The sequence below is a fragment of the Silene latifolia genome, chromosome Y (assembly GCF_048544455.1).
Source record: "Silene latifolia isolate original U9 population chromosome Y, ASM4854445v1, whole genome shotgun sequence".
In the NCBI taxonomy this organism is placed as follows: Eukaryota; Viridiplantae; Streptophyta; class Magnoliopsida; order Caryophyllales; family Caryophyllaceae; genus Silene; species Silene latifolia.
The window spans coordinates 232,151,214-232,166,684 of NC_133538.1; positions in this window are offsets into that span (position 1 = coordinate 232,151,214).

Genomic DNA, 15,471 nt, shown 5'->3' on the forward strand with positions numbered 1-15,471 from the left:
TGTCGGACATGTATTAATAATTCAACTAACCCGTATTATTAGTTGATGCCTTAATTTCCGATAACCGATAACAGTTTATAATGAAACCGCGTCGTATACACTTAGCAAGCTATGGACCGGACCACGAGTTTAAGTGAAGAGGAAATGAAAAGCCCATTTCCCTCCTCTCACTCGGTTTGGCCGAGACTTGCATAGACAAAAGGGGAGTTTTCTCCTCTTGTCTAACCTAATTCATTTTGCTAAAAAATTATTAGGGTTTTGGGAATTGTGCCTCCCGAATTCCGGATCTCTCATCCAACACAAACTCACAAAACAATCCCCTCGATATTGCAAGGCAATTAGGGGATTCTCTCTAGCACAAGGGCATTACTCGGACATCTTGGGTGCAACGATTAGGAGGAGATCTAACTTGATCTCTCATTGCCTTTTGCACTAGGACCGAAGGTTATTTCTATATCTTTATCGTTTCATTATGTTTTTCGTTTTATGACTATAATCACATATAAATTTTGCGTTATAATCCTATAAAGAGAGGGTTTTATACGGATATTACCCTACAAGTGGTATCAGAGCGAGGCCACGTAAATTTTCATTGTGATTTTTCATAAAAACGATTTGAGACGATCTCGGATTGCCTAGAAAACCGTGAGGCAGCAACTTTTTCTCTCGGCTGAAAATTTTTTTTTGCTGTTGCGTTTTCGTGCTTTGAAAACCGTGCGGCCAAACGTGTTTTGCGGCTGTTTTTGTTTACGTTTTCAATTTGTTCTTTTACATATTGTTATTTTATACGGAGATTATAGCAATATGTCAAGTTTTGTATTTTATAGAATTGATTTTATGCGGTTTTGATCAAAATCAAAGTAGGTTTTGCATTGTCAAACTGTTTTCACGAGGGTTTTGGATTTTCAGCCATGTTTGCATTCGATCGAGCGTATTTCTACTCGATCGAGTGCTATTTCTCGTCTTTTTTGCTCGATCGAGTCCCTGTTGTACTCGATCGACCCATTTTCAAAACCCCTCTGCTCGATCGAGTTGTCCTCGTACTCGATCGAGCAGATTTGCTGATAAAAGTACTCGATCGACCACCAGTTTAGTCGATCGAGCACTTTCTGTTTGGCAACCCTCTCGATCGACTTGCAGTTCAGTCGATCGAGCCCTTTTTGTTCCTCGATCGAGCACTTATGTCCCTGGATAGAGGGATTTTGTTTTGGCAGCTTTGAAAATTTATTCCTTTTGCTTTAAATTTTCTTTTGGCCTTATTATGTACTTTATACGGATATTGTACACTCGCTATGATTGTGAAACGGTTCACACACGTACCATTAAGTTATTTTAAAGCATATTTAAAGTAACGGACTGTATTAGATTAAAATTAAATTGATAGAAGCAGTTTTATCACATGAATTTTAATCATTAAAAGGTGGTTTGGATAATTTTAACATAATTACAGAATTATGTCACGAATGAATTTGTTTTTAGTTGATGCATTTAATTATCGTTTTGTTGAATGCCTTGAATGCCTTTTATTACGTATTTATTTATTTTTGCAAACGGTTGTAACTTAGTGTGACCTTAGTAGAACATGTTACCGTAATGATGGAACACGGTCTTGGTTGTATTTTGAGATCTCGTATCTCCATTTTATTTCTTTTAATTACAGTTTTTAATTAGAATGTAAATAGGTTTATATTTGTAATTTTAAATTGTAATTTTTGAGAAGACCAAAGATGGAGACCGGATGCTCACTCCCGCTACTTGGATCAAGATGGAACATCAAGACAAGCTTCTCGGGTCCAACGGTGGATTCCATAGTTGTTTTATGTTTTATTTTACTAGGATAGGCCACACTAGGAATTTTTATTTACGTATTGCATTCTTTTATTTATTTTTCGTAACGATAATATGCATCATATTCCGCCTAAAAACCAAACCACCTAATTATTGCATGAAAGCTGACACATATAGAGGTCACGAGTTAGTTTTCTTTGACATTCGCATGTCACACGATTTTTAAGCCATCACCCAAATTAATTCATTCACGCAGACGCTAGTTATTCGTTCACTTAATATGAATTATAATTAAGTTGATGGGATCTTCCTCGTATAATCAAAAATTGAGAACGGTCTTTATAGGTCAAACTCCAATGAGTCCCTTCTTCGTCGGTAGGCATAATATGACCCCTTCTACGTCGGGTAAGTTGGAACCGATTGACCTATTTTATCTCAACACTATGGTCACTCGTACGATCCTGTGACTATGGTGGACTATAGATAGGATTTACGGAAATCTATCGACCAAGAGTTCTTCCGGAAGAATTAGCTAAACAGTTGGCTTATCAATTTACAGAAATTGAGTCTTGGGATCACTTGTATCATTCTTGAGGGAGATCAATTATGTAAGTGCATTGAGTCTACATGTTAAAATGAATTTTAAATAGACTTAAATCACCTCGATGAGTTGCTTATTTCGTTTTGTTTTTCTTTCTTTTTCAGTGTAGATCACGTTCTTTAACTGCAAATAACAAATGGCTGGTTCTGCTGATAACCCAATGCCAAGTGCCACATTGGACCGTGAGTCCCGGCTTCGGATCTTCATGAATCGGATGAATCGGTCTACTCGGATCAAGAATGATGGATCCAACTTCGAGACCGGGAGGCGGCATTACGGAATGCTGCCGCCGCCGACGGAAGCTCAAATATCTATTAGAGCCCCTCCCGCAAAACCCAGTCCCACGGCTGAGTCCGCTTTTGAAATCACCAAGTTTAATGATTTCTGTATGGAAGCGGGTGCGATTAAAAACGTACTCATTTTTGCAATGGAATCTAATTTGCAGAAACGCTTCATAGCCCATGGTGCAAACAAGATTTTCACCACGCTCACCAAGGAATTCTCGAAAGCACCGAGAATCGTGACCTATGAGCATACCACTCGCTTCTTTGATGCGAGACTCCAGAAGGGCCAACCAGTTAGCCCACACATTCTCAGCATGATTGAGAATGTCGAGAAGCTGGAGACCTTTGATTGTAAGATCAGCGAGAACATTGTAATCGACCGCATACTTCACTCACTCCACGATGGTTATTCGCAATTTAGAGCGAATTACTATATGAATGATTTGAAGAAAACTCCCCATGAGCTGCACTCCCTTCTCGTACAGACCGAGAAGGACATGAAGCTCAGTGGGAGCATGAAACAGGATGTTCTCGTTGTGTCAAACAAAGGGAAAGGTAAGGGCAAAGCTCGTGCAAACCTAGCAGTAGGTAAACCGAAGTTTAAGAAGTCGGGTCCAGGTAAGAGTGGGCCTGGTGAGTCGAGCAACTCATCAGGCGCGACAAAGAGCAAAACCGAAAACATGGAATGCCATCACTGCCACAAGACTGGGCATTGGAGGCGGACATGTCCTGTTTATCACGAGGACATAAAAGCGGGTCGCGTTAAACCTGTTGGTATGTCTTCTTCTTCTACTTTTATTCATATGATTGAGATTAACCATGCAAGTTACGGAACTTGGGTACTAGATACTGGTTGTGGTTCTCATCTGTGTAATCATGTGCAGGGCCTCCGAAATCTCGAGCCTCTCGTAAAGGGTGAGGTTGACCTGCGTGTTGGGAATGGAGCAAGAGTGGCTGCCATCTCAAAGGGGACATATGTGATCCAGCTTCCTAGCGGATTTGAGTTGTCATAATATGACTGCTATTATGTTCCTAGTCTTTCGAAAAACATTATTTCAGTTTCTGCACTTGACAAACTTGGTTTTTCATTTGTAATAGAAAATAATGCTTGCATTTTCTCTTTACACGATATGATTTATGGCAAGGCAGTCTCCATGAACGGAATTTATGTTTTAGATCAGACGACCGAAATATTACACGTAATGAATAAAAAGTTAAAGGTTGGTGACAAAGATCAAACGTATCTATGGCACTGCCGTATGGGACACATTAATGAGAAACGCGTAAAACAGCTCATAAAAAATGGAGCTATCTCGGCCTTTGATTTTCAATCATTTGGCACGTGTGAATCATGTCTCATCGGTAAGATGACTCGTATTTCCTTCAAAGGTGTTGGAATGCGCGCTGCTGACCTATTAGGACTCATACACACGGATGTATGTGGACCTATGTCAATCACCGCACGAGAAGGCTATAGGTATTTCATCACTTTCACGGATGATTTAAGTAGATATGGCTATGTCTACTTAATGAAGCACAAAAGTGAATCCTTTGAGAAATTCAAAGAATACCAAAATAGGGTACAGAACCTACTTGGTAGAAAGATAAAAACACTACGTTCAGATCGTGGTGGCGAGTATCTTTCTCACGAGTTAGATCAACACCTTAAAGACTGTGGGATCGCCCTACGCTTAACTCCACCGGAACACCTCACTGAATGGTGTGTCCGAACGGAGAAATCGAACACTACTTGATATGGTTCGATCCATGATGAGTCACACGGTTTTACCTGATTCATTATGGGGTTATGCTCTTTTGTCAGCCGCTCTAATACTTAACCGAAGTCCGTCTAAAGCTGTTGACAAGACTCCATATGAACTATGGAAGGGAACGGTCCCTAACTTGTCCTTTATACGGGTTTGGGGCTGCGAGGCTTATGTCAAGTGGAGACCTGAAGATAAGCTCGGCCCGCGATCGGTCAAGACATACTTTATAGGTTATCCTAAAGGAACACGTGGTCATTACTTCTATTCGCCAACCGAACAACGTTTTTTTGTTACGGCTAGTGCGACATTCTTAGAGAAGGAATTTCTCGAGAATGCAAAGAGTGATAGAACCTTCGACCTGTCGGAGATTCCAGAACCAAATACCGAGCAACTATTGGAGGAACCAATTCCTTCAATCCCGGCCGCGTGAATATTCCCGAGGAACCTAGGAGATCGGGAAGAGTCTCTATTCCTCCGGACAGATACATTGGTATGGTCGAGGAACATGACATAGATGACGTTCTACTCTTAACGAGTAGTGAACCCGCAACCTATAAAGGTGCCATGACTAGTTCTGACTCAAAGCTATGGCTTGAGGCCATGCAATCCGAGATGGACTCCATGTATGAGAACAACGTGTGGGATCTTGTTGACTTACCTGCTAAGGTTCGTCCCCTTCAATGCAAATGGCTTTACAAGATAAAGCATTCTGTGGAAGGTCAACAAGATATCTACAAAGCACGACTAGTTGCTAAAGGTTTCACCCAAGTGCCAGGTTTGCACTACGATGAGATTTTTGCACCCGTAGTCATGCTGCGTTCCATTCGGATTATCTTAGCGATTGCCGCTTTTCATGACTATGAAATTTGGCAAATGGACGTGAAAACCGCCTTCTTAAACGGTTTTTTGGAGGAAGAGTTGTACATGGTACAACCCGAAGGTTTCATCGATCCAAAGACATCCTAAGAAAGTGTGCAAGCTTAAGCGTTCCATTTATGGACTTAAGCAAGCATCAAGGAGTTGGAATCATCGCTTCGACCAAGTGATAAAAGAAAATGGATTTACTCGATCGGTCGAGGAACCATGTCTATATATCAAGTCGAGTGGGAGCAAGATTGTCTTCCTAATATTGTATGTTGACGACATACTCCTGATTGGGAATGACATACCTCTCTTAACTTCGGTGAAAGTATGGTTGAAAAACCATTTCCAGATGAAAGATCTGGGAGAGGCACAGAGAATTCTAGGCATCCGTATCTATCGAGATAGATCACGACGGATGCTATCTCTCGATCCAGAGTCTTACATAGACAAAGTCCTAGAGAGATTCAAAGATGACTAACTCCAAGAAGGGGTTCCTTCCTATGTCTCCAGGGGTGCATTTGAGCAAGTCTCAGGCACCAGAGACACCGGAAGAAAAAGAGCGCATGGCACGGATACCTTATGCCTCGGCAATAGGATCTATCATGTATGCCATGATATGCACACGTCCCGACGTGGCATATGCATTGAGTATGACAAGTCGATTCCAACAAAGATCCAGGTGAATCACATTGGTTGGTCATCAAGAACATTCTTAAGTACCTACGGAGGACTAAAGATTGGGCATTGACTTATGGAGGCGAACAAAAGCTATGCGCAACCGGTTACGCAGATGCTAGCTTCCAAACGGATCGTGATGACTCGAAATCTCGGGCCTGGATTCGTTTTTACTCTTAATGGCGCTGCGCATCACCGGAAGAGTTCGAAACAAATCACATGTTACAGAGATTCTACGACCGAGTCCGAGTACTATGCCGCGTCTGAAGCTACAAAGGAAGCGATATGGATGCGTCAATTCTTACATGGGCTATCTGTAGTGCCTAGTTCGAATGACCCGATCACCATCTATTGCGACAATAGTGGTGTCATCTTCCAAGCTAAGGAGCCAAAGTCTAGCAACAAGTCTAGACATGTACAACGGAAAGCTCATCTAATCCAGGATTACGTGGAGCAAAAGGCAGTATTGATAGAAAAGATTGCTACAGATGATAACATAGCAGATCCTCTCACTAAAGCATTACGACAAGATAAGCATGAAGGGCACGTAAATTCCATGGGAATTAAACGTGTTCCTAAGTTGTAGTACTCTTTTATGGATTAGATTCATTCGCTTTTGTACCCTATACAACATCATCGTTTTGATATTTTATATATTTTGTTTTCTCATGTGGATTTGTACGACAAATTTTGAACACCACAAAGTGAACTGAACGAACATTATATTTTTTTTACCCTTAATTGCCCACATGAGCTGATAACTCGGCAATTATTTTGTGACGTTGGTTGATGGTGGGTTCAACTAGCCATAAGTCAACAGGTTGACTGACCAATCACAGAGGCGATTTATACGGATATTTCGTAGGACACAATTGTGACAACGACGTGGAGTCCTAAATGTTTTATAACATTCGGTGCCCGGTCGTGGATAGGACCTCCATGGTGATCCTAAGAGTCGATTCTTTTGACTATCGACTGTCTCTTGAGACTAAGGCAGATTTTGGGTGACTTTGGTTTCTTTCTCACGGTCATCCGTAACAGGGGGCCAAGTAGATTGTTTCTGGGTCATTTCATGCTGTGCTTAGATCGGAAGGAGTTCGAGTTGAAGGAAATATTCAGCCTTTATCGTGTACTCGATATTTCTCGGGGCCACTCGAGGAGTCAGAATCGAAATGCATGGCCATGCTCGGATACGGATTCGTTTTATCAGTTAAGTTACTCTCTAGTCGGGGAAACCACTCTAGATCCAGATCGATTGTAAAATACGACCTTTGTGGATCCAGATCTGCAAATTGTTTTACATTGAGTGGGAGAAATTTTAAATGAATATGAGAATCGGTTATCGCACATACACTTGTACGGACAAGTGGGAGTTTGTTGAGCTGTGTCCTCCGCTTAGTGCGGATAACGTCATTGCACATACACATGTACGGACAAGTGGGAGCTTGTTGGGGTTGGTGTCCTTAACGGTTAGTGCAAGGACTTATAAATCTCTAAAAGGATCAAAGGGTATACTTTGTATCATAATCAATTGATCCACGTTTATCAATAACGGTTGGCTTGCTAGATAAGTTTGACGTTATTGTCATACTGATGGCGGTGATCAACTGGTCCCTAAAAGTCACACCTATAGGATACGTTTTGAGTGATGTGACGGTATGAAAATACAATCATGTAGATGCCAAATTTGACTAACCATTAGTTCTGAGTTATTTGACTAATAATTAGTCAAAATGTGATGTTGAGATATTATATTTAATACGGATTAAATATCATGGGCTAAGGCGAATTAACCAGTTAATTCGTAAAATTAAATATAAGCGTTTTATATTTAATTAAATGTATATTGAATATAATTATACAATACTGTTTTGTCGGACATGTATTAATAATTCAACTAACCCGTATTATTAGTTGATGCCTTAATTTCCGATAACCGATAACAGTTTATAATGAAACCGCGTCGTATACACTTAGCAAGCTATGGACCGGACCACGAGTTTAAGTGAAGAGGAAATGAAAAGCCCATTTCCCTCCTCTCACTCGGTTTGGCCGAGACTTGCATAGACAAAAGGGGAGTTTTCTCCTCTTATCTAACCTAATTCATTTTGCTAAAAAATTATTAGGGTTTTGGGAATTGTGCCTCCCGAATTCCGGATCTCTCATCCAACACAAACTCACAAAACAATCCCCTCGATATTGCAAGGCAATTAGGGGATTCTCTCTAGCACAAGGGCATTACTCGGACATCTTGGGTGCAACGATTAGGAGGAGATCTAACTTGATCTCTCATTGCCTTTTGCACTAGGACCGAAGGTTATTTCTATATCTTTATCGTTTCATTATGTTTTTCGTTTTATGACTATAATCACATGTAAATTTTGCGTTATAATCCTATAAAGAGAGGGTTTTATACGGATATTACCCTACAGTATAGCGTATCAGATACGTATAATAAAACCGTATCGTATAATTTTGCTCAGCCCTACAAATGGTAGCTACACAGTTTGACAGGAAAGTCAAGATAATAAGGTCAGACAATGCATTTGAACTTGGTACCAGTGACATTAATGCATCTTTTCTTTCTGACAATGGTATACTGCATCAAACATCCTCCTTTCATACTCCTCAACAGAATTGGGTTGTTAAACGCAAACATAAATATCTTTTAGAAACTGCCAGAGCTTTGAAATTCCAGTCTAATCTCCCTACTAAATATTGGGGGGAGTGCATATTGACTGCTATTTATATTACTAAAAGAATGACATCTAAAGTTTTACAAAATTTGTCCCCTTATGAAATCTTATTTGGCAAAATTCCTGATTTATCTCATCTGAGTTCATTTGGTTGTTTGGTCTATGCCTCTACATCAAAGTCAGGCAGAGATAAGTTCAAACCTAGAGCCATACCTTGTGTCTTTATTGGCTATCCTTTTGGTAAAAAGGCTTACAAGTTGCTTAGTCTTGACAAATATTCCATTCTTAATTCTAGAGATGTTGTTTTCCATGAGACAATCTTTCCATATATAAAAGACAGTTCCTCTCATTTCATTCTTGTTGCTGTTAATGATGATGCTAGTATATTTTCTCAAGTACCTAATAATACAACGGGAAAAAATACATCTATTGAATTTAATAATATTAATACACCAGATATAGGAAATATTAGCAACAATAATTCACATATTCTTAATAATGTTGCTTCTGCTTCAATAAGGCAGTCCACAAGGTCTTCTAGACCACCATCTTATCTACAACACTATGTTTGTTCAAACAAGAATAAATCTTGTAATGCTACTTATTGTCCACTGATAAGGTTAATTTCACTCGTTTGCCTTAATCAAAATAAACCTAAATTACTACTAACAAATAGCCAACGATAAGAAGGGTCGAATCCACAGCGAGGCAAGGTAATTATTCCAGTTTGTCAATATTTAAGTCTGTCTTTAAGTAACCAAATTTTGGGGTTTATTGATTTGTTTTCTAGAAACTAATAACAATGTAAAATAAAGATGAATAATAATAATATTAAAGAGTCTAGGGATTCGGGTTCACTAGGTAGTCATACGGGGTGTGACTTTATTCATTGATAGAGCTAATTATGTTGTTTAAGGTTATATGATCGGTCGATTCAATATTCCTTTAGATCTAATTTAACATGCAATCGCTATTATTAAATTATCTCTATTCAGTTATCGTGGCCTATAATTGATTCTAACCCTGTCGGTGAAAGTCTCAATTCGCTGTACTAGTCAATTAACGCTGGCCAGTAATTATTTTACTAGATGAAGAACAATAACATGAACAACATCAAATAAGCAATATTAACTATCAATTCATTAGTTTAATCCCCTTCTAACAACCTAGATTCCCCTTCTCCCTAGATTAAAGGTTTAGATAATAATAATAATCTTATCTATATAAATTCAGAAGACAATACTCATTGTACAGCGCGCCACCTCATAAATGCATTTTCTTTTTTCTTTTTTTTTGGAAAATCCAGGTTATGGTGGGACCCATGAGTGTGCAACGTATTTAATTATTAAGATATCCGTCTTTTCAAACATGCGATAAATTCCGTCTCGCAACAAATTATATAAAATCATCTTATGGAATACTTCTTCGAATTAATATTATAATAAAATTTTATACATTCCGTGTAAAGAAAATGCATAACATTTACGCAGAATTAATTACAAATGCGAGTAAATGTGATTAAATTACATAATTTTTAAAACAAAATTACATAATTTTTAAAACAAAATTACATAATTTCAGGAAGGAATTACAGTTATATACGGGATCGAACATACAACGTAAATGAATTACAAAAATGAATTACATGTATTTTTGTTAATATTATTGTACCACAAAATCATAACATAATTTTTTAAAAGTACAGGGTACAAATTTTTTTTTCAAAAAACAATAATAACGGCATATGTACTTGAAATATAAAACTCGGCATCTGAACTATCAGCCGCGCACACCGAAATTGGTAGGTGACAATGATAGGTACAATAGAAATGCAAAAACAAATATACATCAAAAAACATTCTGACCCAAATACATACCCGTGCAATTTTGCACGGGTTTAATAATAATAATAATAATAATAATAATAATAATAATAATAATAATAATAATAATAATAATAATAATAATAATAATAATAATAATAATAATAATAATAATAATAATAATAATAATAATAATAATAATAATAATAATAATAATAATAATAATAATAATAATAATAATAATAATAATAATAATAATAATAATAATAATAATGAGAAACATGATGAAAAATAATAAAGATGAATAACGATTTAAATAATAATTGAGGAAAGATTAATAGCAATACCGTAATGAAGAACAATATATCCGAACAGTAATAATAAAGCTAAACTAAACTAGGATTATTTGAGAGAGTTTTAGAGTAATTCCACTAAACCTACGGAAAATAAAGCGTAAATAACCTAGGGTACGAGTTTAGGTATTTAGAATAAAACATAACCGACATAAGGAAATTGGCGGAAAATACTGAAAATAGTGGTTCCTCGATCGAGCCTATGTGCACTCGATCGAGGCACCAATTCTCAAATACAACAACTCTCGACATTGCATATTATAATTAACAAACTGGTTCCTCGATCAATCCTGGCCACACTCGATCCAGTTTGGAGGTTCCTCGATCGAGCCTCCTTGTACTCGATCGAGGCATCACTTGCTTCTTGCTCTTTTTTTCGTGTTTTCATCTTAACTTCTCTTCCTTCATTCTCATGGATTCCCGTGTCGTGATTCGTGTGTTCCTTCATGCCTACTCCGCGATGCCCATTTCATTCATTTGCTCCTCAAATGCATCATTCCTGTATTAAACATCAAAAAGCGGAAGTATCAACTTTCTAACATAAAAGGCATGTAAATGATACAATCTAGCACGAAAACCGTATCAAAAGCAATTAAGGGGAGGCATAAATATGTATATAATTATGACTCATCCAACTCCCCCAAATCATCTCTTTGCTTGTCCTCAAGCAAAGCAACACACAATACAAAAGGCAATCATACAAATGGCGAATAAACAACTCAGAGCTAATGTTGATGCACATACAAATCCCAAACTACCCATATCTGTAACAAAGCAATGACCAAACTGTACCAATAAAACAAATTCAAAGGTACGGGAAATAGAAAACGTAGCTCAAGTCTCAAGTCACCATACTATAGATAAATGCCAAATACCTTTCAATCTTGCAAGATAAATTAGTCGGATTCTCGCGGATTTCACTCATGCACTCATAAGGGGTGAGACATATGTGAAGATAGAAAGAAGTAGAAACACTCACTCAACTTATGAAACATGCATGCAATCTAATGTGATAGAGATTTCCTCAACTAATATATGCAATCACCAAATGTAGACAAAAGTACATGTATCAAGGATAATAAGGGTGACAAATGGGTTAAAGGGATAGAAATGTTTTGTGACAAATGGGTTAAAGGGATAGAAATGTTTTGTGCCAAAGCACGTTATAGATATGTGGAGCTAAGACGGTAGTCGCAGCGCTAAACCAAAACAAAAACCAAATCTTCAAATAACAAACGAACCCAACTTAGAGAAATGATCTCAACTTTACAACACATGGGAGCTAACAAACTACTCTCCAAATATGCATTAGACTCTACAACAATCATTTTGATCCTTGACAAAACCAAATGAAGTAATATATTTTTTTCCTTTTCTTTCTTTTTTTTCGACTTTTTCTTCTTTTTTTCCTTTTTTTTTTCTTTCTTGTTTTTTTCCTTTCTCTTTTGCTTCATATTTTTCTTTTTCCAACACAAGGATACAACACAATTGCTAATAATTCTACTACACCCACAATTGACAATAATAGTCTCAAACCCAACCATAGTAGTAAAATAGACATGATAAACAAGCAACTGCGACTGTCCCGATAAGGTAGGCAAACTCTTGGATTGTATCTATGAAATAGGATATGAAATGGCTACAAGGTTCAAACGGGCTAACAAAACAAGGTAATGTATGGCTTATTTGAACGGTAAGAACCGCCTATCCACATGTACTTAGTCAAATGAAAGCAATAAAAGTATCAAGAAATCAATGTCATACTTATGTAGTTTGATATTAGATATTCCACAAGGAGAAACCACACTCAAGCCTAATTGACAAGGAGACCAGTTTATTGATGTTCCTGGCCTAGGAAGCTCTATAGACCTCAGAATTTAAGTAGTTTACCAACATAATATTGTAAAATTTATTTGGCATAAGGCATATTATGACGGTCAAGACTTGAGTTATGAGCTTTGTTTTTCATAGCTAACATGTCAAAACAATATACATGGACAACTTACGTGGGATTCAAGTACCAAGACAAAGCAAATTATCATCACTGCTAAACAATTCACTAAGACTCGACCTAAAATAAATAAAAACATGTTTTTGGATTTTTGAAATTTTTAATTTTTATGGTTTTATTTTTTTTCATAGCACACAACTTAATTAAAAGAAACAACTGAAATAAATACTCTTCCCCAAACCTATATGTCACAGTGTCCTCATTGTGACGCCTACAGCATATCAATCACACAGAAAATCTAGCAACCTAAATGACACTACTAACAAAGGGAAGAGGGAAATAAGAAATACAATAAAACAAATATAAGGAAAGATAGTACCAGCTGTGTAGCAAAAGCTCCCCCAAACCAGCTGGAAAGTGAGGGATGTAGTGACCAGCTGTCACTACTGCGCTCCATCATCATCATAATTATCATTGCCACCATGGATGGCCTCATCATACCCATCAATATCCTCAAACATAGCCTCCAACTAAGGATCAGGGACACGGCCTCTAGCACGACCACCTCGTCTACCACGGCCTCTAGCACGACCGCCTCTAGGAACAGCTGCTGCAGCAGAAGAAGAAGCTGCAAACTGACCAAATGGCCTTTTCTGAGAAAGAGGGACCCCAATATCCTCAGGAAACACACTGGTAGGCTGGTGAGGGCGAATAGGAGTGTAAAATGGTCGACCCAGAGCACCATATTCCCTTCTAAACTGGTCGTGCTCCGTAGAAGTAACACCATAAAGGTGAAAAACACGACTCTCATCACCAGGTGTAGTGTAAAAGCTCGGAGTAGTACCAGTATACTGACCTCCCCCAGAAATAGTAGTGGCCTCCATCTGCTCCCATAACCGCCTCTCTGTCAAGGCAGTGTTAATACCCTGGTGAATCCTCACTTCCCTCTCAATAGCTGGATCAAAATGGTAACCATAGTGGGAAGTAGAAGCAATAGAAGGGCCAGAAGGCTAAGGCTGGTAAGAACCGGGCAACTCGGTAGGAGGTCTACGGCGCCCTCCAGTGGTAGCTATAGTCCTAGAACCAGGTAAAGTAACCAAAAAGCTCATCTGGAATCAAATAGGTGACGAGTGCAGGTCTCTGCCTAGACTCATTCTCCTCTGGAGGTGCGATTTCTGGCAATTTAGGGTTAGGTAATAGCATGTAATAGTGATCCCTCACCACCAAGAATGTCAATATAAGAGATGTCATAACGTAGATAATCGTCATATACCAAAGGCTCAGGATCCTCCATAGGCTCATAAGGAGCATCTCCCTCAAAATCACACAAAAGGCGTGCAATCCTAGTAATAATGGCCCCGCTATCTAAATCCGCATACTTCCCAGTCATGCGGTCTAAGGCTTGGCAAACAAGGGCTGGTGGAGAGAACTGGAAGGGCTCCTCCTGATAGGGGTTCAAGTAACTAGTCAAAATCAATACCTCTGAGGATGAGGCCTTACTCCTGTCATGCCTCCCAAATAATAAATAACTCATATACCGCAAAAAGAGCTTATGGCAGACATGTTGCACATCAAGCAAATCCATAGAACTGACATCTGCATTCGCAAAACCAGTAAACAAAGGAAAATATCTAACAGCAGACAAGCCAGTAGCATCATATAAATCCCCATCAGAATGCTTATCTATGCTTAGGATCTCAGAAAGCCGATCAAAATTCAAAGACCGTTCAACATTTAACAATCTAAAACGAATCAAGTGTTACTTTGGGAGATAGACATACGAGCTAAGAAATTCAAGAGTCAAGCCACGATAAGATAGTTCATGCATAATAAAGAGACCCTGCAACCCAAGCTCAAAGAACATATCATACATGGCATCGTCAATTTTGAAAGTGCGCAAAATCTTACGGTCTACACACCGAGTTGGAAGCATTGTTTTTGTACATCAATTCCACAAATTTATCCCTCTGCTCCTTATCCCGAAATTCAACAAAAAAAAACTCGTCTATTGGTAGTAGCTCCTCCTCTTCCTCCACGGAAGACTCTACTACCACCGACTGACGAACGGGAACGCGCCTCTCCTGTGGCCTCTTGTTACCTTGTCCACTAGTTTGAGGATGATATGCCAATCCTCTACGGTGTGTAACGCCATATTTCTTCAATAAAGAATTAAGATGACATTCATTGAAATGCTTTCCTCCATCGCTAATCACCGCGCGAGGCACTCCAAACCGTGGAAAGATGATTTTCTAAAACAACTTAACAACAGATTTAGCATCACAAGTGGGGGTGGCAATTGCCTCCGCCCATTTAGAAACATAATCTACAGCTACTAAAATATATTATTCCCATGAGAAGTAGGGAATGGCCCTTGGTAGTCAATACCCCCAAACATCAAAAATCTCCACCTCTGAGATTCCAGTTTGAGGCATCTCATGCCATTGTGAAATATTACCTGTTCTTTGACATGCATCACAAGAACGGACAAAAGTAGTAGCATTTTTCAAGATACTTGGCCAAAAGAAACCCGATTGCATTACCTTAGCAAAAGTCCTAGAAGGACCATGATGACCGCCATAAGAAGAAGAGTGACAATGAGAGAGAATGGCATGTACCTCACCCTTCGGAATACACCATCTATAAATACCGTCTGCGCACTCCCGGAACAAG